This window comes from Micropterus dolomieu, linkage group LG11, assembly GCF_021292245.1.
Source record: "Micropterus dolomieu isolate WLL.071019.BEF.003 ecotype Adirondacks linkage group LG11, ASM2129224v1, whole genome shotgun sequence".
Classification (NCBI taxonomy): domain Eukaryota; kingdom Metazoa; phylum Chordata; class Actinopteri; order Centrarchiformes; family Centrarchidae; genus Micropterus; species Micropterus dolomieu.
In genome coordinates, this window is record NC_060160.1 from 30,360,526 (window position 1) to 30,365,000 (window position 4,475).

The window sequence follows — 4,475 nt, forward strand, 5'->3', positions numbered from 1 at the left end:
GAAAGTAAAACTACAGTCCTGGTAGTAATTACTGAGTTGGTAAGTCTCCCTGTGGCCATGTTCCAGCTGAAGCTACCAAACAACACGTTGCGTTTAGATCGGGCTAAATTACCTGTGCAGCAGAAAACAGGCAACTTCGGCGTCACTCTGAAAACATTTGTCCCTCATCAGAGATTTCCATTTGGGGAAGGCCGCACCGATGTTGATCATTGTTTTCTGCCGTCGTCTGTCCACATTTAGTTTCACTTCTTCCTCTTTTCGCTCCGTCGCTTTTTCTTCTGCTAAATAACACGTACGATCCTCCATTTGTCAAAATGTTGGCTTCTCGGTTAGCCAGCAAACACTTCAAACTCATCTCATCTTCTTTCTTCTCCTCCGTCTGTTTTCTACCATCTGCACATGGATGCAGGGTCTGCAGGAGAGGAAGGTTCCGGTTTCCGCCTGTAGTCCGGGGAGTATTGACCAATCACGTTGCAGCGAGCTTTGGGTGCATGCAGGTAAACAGTCCGTGTGGAGCGCAAAAGAGGCGGAACGCATCGACCGAAATGTAAATCTGAACCCATCGGTTATCATCTGACAACCATTTAGCGTTTAAAAAATATGTATCTGCATTCATATGCAGATGTCTGTTTATAGAGATGAGCTGAAATGTCATCTGGATTTTACAGAATGGGACCTTCTTATTTCTCCTTGACCAAAGCGAATTTATGGGGTAATTTTGTTGTTGAAATTCAGGAGCATTGATTTAGGAGGGGGCACTAATTAAGTGGGGGTCTGTGAAAATTTAGAGCATTAAAAACTTCATTTCTTGTATTCTGGTGAAAGTTTCTGCTCCAATTTCTGGTGGAAATGTCTTTATTAATTCAAAAAGAAACACAAAATTCAGGCGGCAGGTGACAATTCAAAATATAAAACTATTAGTAGTACTATAAGTACTGTGGTATAAACTCTCTGCTGAGTCAACACACGCTTTAGTCTTCTCTCCTTTTATGTGTCTTTTAAATGTGCATGTGGTACCTTTTCACGACAATGAATAATTATTATTATTATAATTCTTCTTTTGTTATTAACTGATGTACTCTAATGTCTCCTGTGTTTCATTGGGTTTTCTGTTTTCCATCCCTCATTTATCTCTTCTGTTCTTGTGTTGTTTTAAAGTCATCATTTAGTGAGAATTCATGATATTTTTACCACCTGCCCTGTACTGTGAATTAGCCTGTGTTAATGCTGTGCTGATATGGTAGTTTCCTCTTCAGACCGTCTAAAGGACTGGATGAGACCTCGAGGTGGAAACAAACTGAAAACACTTCTGATCATTCATGTATCTCAGCACAAGTGCACACAAATGTTCTCTTCAGCATGATAAAGTGCAGTTCGCACCTTAGTTTTAACTTTTTTCATTGAACCCAGTTATTACATTGAGCTCAAGGGCGTCAAAGTGGGGGGCACAGTGGAACAGCTTACCCAGGGCCCCAATGGGGGGAGGGCCCTTGCAAAAATTGCTGGAATGGAAAGTTTGTTTTTGTTCGTACTTCTAAGCAAGTAGTTTCCTAACTAAGTTGAATAAATCGGTTAAGAGGCTGAACTTTGTATACCCCCCCCCAAAAATTTTAAATTAGTGGAGGCTCTGAGGGCCCTCTGAACCCTTCCAAAAGATGTAAAATGATATAGTCCACCCTGCACTAGGATTCATCTCTGAACTCTAAAGCCTCGTTCACACTACATGATTTTAAGCTAGATTTTCCGGTCAGCAAGCTCCGCCAGTCGTTATGTGTGAACTCATCAAAACGACTCCCCGACGCATCGCAGATGTCAGCCAGATATCTAACATACCAAATATCTGGCAGAGTCGGTTGATACGACATCCACATCCAGCCAATGAGAGCAGGAAGCTACTTTTTACCTCCACCTGTAGCTCATACAATACTTGCTACCTGCGTGTGCTAATCCATTCTTTTACCCATATTCTTCTGTCTTTATAATAATAAACAACAGCTGTTTCGTGTGTAGTTTTCTGTTTCACATTTAACGTGCGTCTTCTTGAGCAAACGTGGTTTGGAGAGCAGCCGTCGGGTGACAGTGTCATTGTCAGCTCGTGTAGTGAGTGACTCCCTGTCAGCGATCAGCCACGTTGTGTAAATGCCACAACAAAAGCGACTTAAAGACTTCCGTCACAAGACAGCAAGTTGTGTAGTCTGAACAGCACAGTGGTTGGTCGACGCTGAAAGTCGTGCAGTCTGCACGTGTCTTATTCTAGCAGAATGACTGATGCTGGAACATCAACATGCCTTGTGACAGTAATTTATTTGAAAGCTGATTTTTTTTGTCTCCTTGTTTCTGTAAATGTAACATGACTCTAGTGAAGTCTTGTTCAGTTGTCTTTTATGATACAGTTTAACAGGGACGTCACTAGGATTGAAAGACAGGGGGGGCTTAGCCCCCAGGGTATCTGTAACTCTTTGCACTTGCATCTTTTTTTACTGGATTAGAACCACACTAATGTTAACAACCAGTGAATAAGCCAAGATGTTAACAGTTAAAAAGCGACAGACATGTTCTCTTCTTCCATTTCTCCTCTGTTGAGCAAAAGTTACTGTAATGTTGCTTTTCAAAGCTGCATGGGGGGCAATTTACTGAGGCCAGACTTACTTTACTGAGATGTTCATTATTTCTAAACTTCACTCCGTATGTTGATGTCAGGAATATGATTTATTTTACTGACATTTTAGATTTGTTTCTAGTGAGATATTAGTGACATTGCTATTGGAAATCATGTTGCTGCTCTAGAAATAACATTTAGTTAATAAAAACATTTTTATTTCTTTTTTAAAATAATATATGCAATTATTTAGTAATAAATAGGACTGATAAGACCATCGATAAAGAACTGAACTGTATGTCAATAAAATCCTAATGATTCCAACTCCTGAGTAAATCGCAACACAACCCGTACAGGAGAGGGAGTGGGGCGGACAAGGGACAGGAGACCGCAGACTGGCCTGCTGCGAATGGTCGGTGATCGTTCCCTCTGGCTGGATGAAGTCTGACGCTCCGCATGATCCATGATGATAGAGAAATATAGATGTCATTAAAGCATGCTGTCAATATTTTAGAGACCCCCCAAAATATCACAAATCATGCTTTTAGGTGAGCTGATGTCTTATTAAGGGGAGCTAAGCTACAACTGGCTCCCCCGTAGTTCGCACCCTGGCCTAGCCTAGATTTTGGCAACATCAACATATTTATTTATTACAGTCAATAAATGGAGAAAGTTAAATGAGTCAGAATATAGCAAATATAATAAATATCATGAAATAATTTAGTTTAGGATATGCCTTGGTGCCTAGACCTGCCAACAAATGCCTATTATAAGAAGAAAACAAAACAGCCCTCATTTCCTCAGACCTTTAGACCACTACTGACCTGTAGACCACTACAGACCTGCAGACCACTAGTTACTAACCTGCAGACCACTACTAAACTGTACATTTACATTTACTCATTTGGCAGACGCTTTTATCCAAAGCGACTTACATTTGAGGAACAACATACAAGCATCAACAGAGCATCAACTACAGATCTACAACTGACAAAACATACTAGTAAGAACAGCAATAAATACTAGTAAGTGCTCACAGTACATATCACATCAATGGGGTAGATACCTAGGGAAGGAAGTAAGAGTTAACAAAAAGTGCAATCAATACAAGATCATTGTAGGGGATAGAAGAAGAAGAAGAGCACAGGAAGTGCATGTTAGAGGTTAGGAGTTAGAGGTGTTAAAAGAGGAAGTGTTCTCGGAAGAGATGAGTTTTCAAGAGCTTCTTGAAGTTAGAGAGGGACGCCCCTGCTCTGATGGCGTGTGGTAGCTCGTTCCACCATCGTGGTGTCACAGATGAGAATAGCCGGGACTGGGATTGCTTTGTGTGAAGGGATGGCAGAGCCAGACGGCGTTCGTTGGAGGAGCGTAGCGGCCGAGAAGGAACGTAAGTTTGTATTATGGAGTTTAGGTAGATGGTGCAGACCCAGTAGTGACTCTGTATGCAGCATTAGTGACTTGAATTTGATTCTGGAGGCCCCGGGGAGCCAGTGGAGGTCACTGAGTAATGGAGTGACATGAGTCCTTTTGGGCTGATCAAAAACCAGACGTGCTGCTGCGTTCTGAACCATTTGTAAGGGTTTCACCGCACAAGCTGGGAGACCTGCTAGAATGGCATTGCAATAGTCGACGCGAGAGATAACCATGGTCTGTACCAGAAGCTGGGTGGCTTACTGAGTGAGGTAGGGCCTGATTTTCCTTATGTTGTATAGAGAAAAGCGGCATGACCGAGAGACAGTAGCAACATGGTCTGAAAAGGACAGCTGGTCATCAATCATGACACCCAAGTTTCTCACCACCTTGGTTGGAGTGATGGTTGCGGAGTCAATTTGTAGTTTGATGTTATGGTGGATAGATTGCTTGGCTGGAATGACCA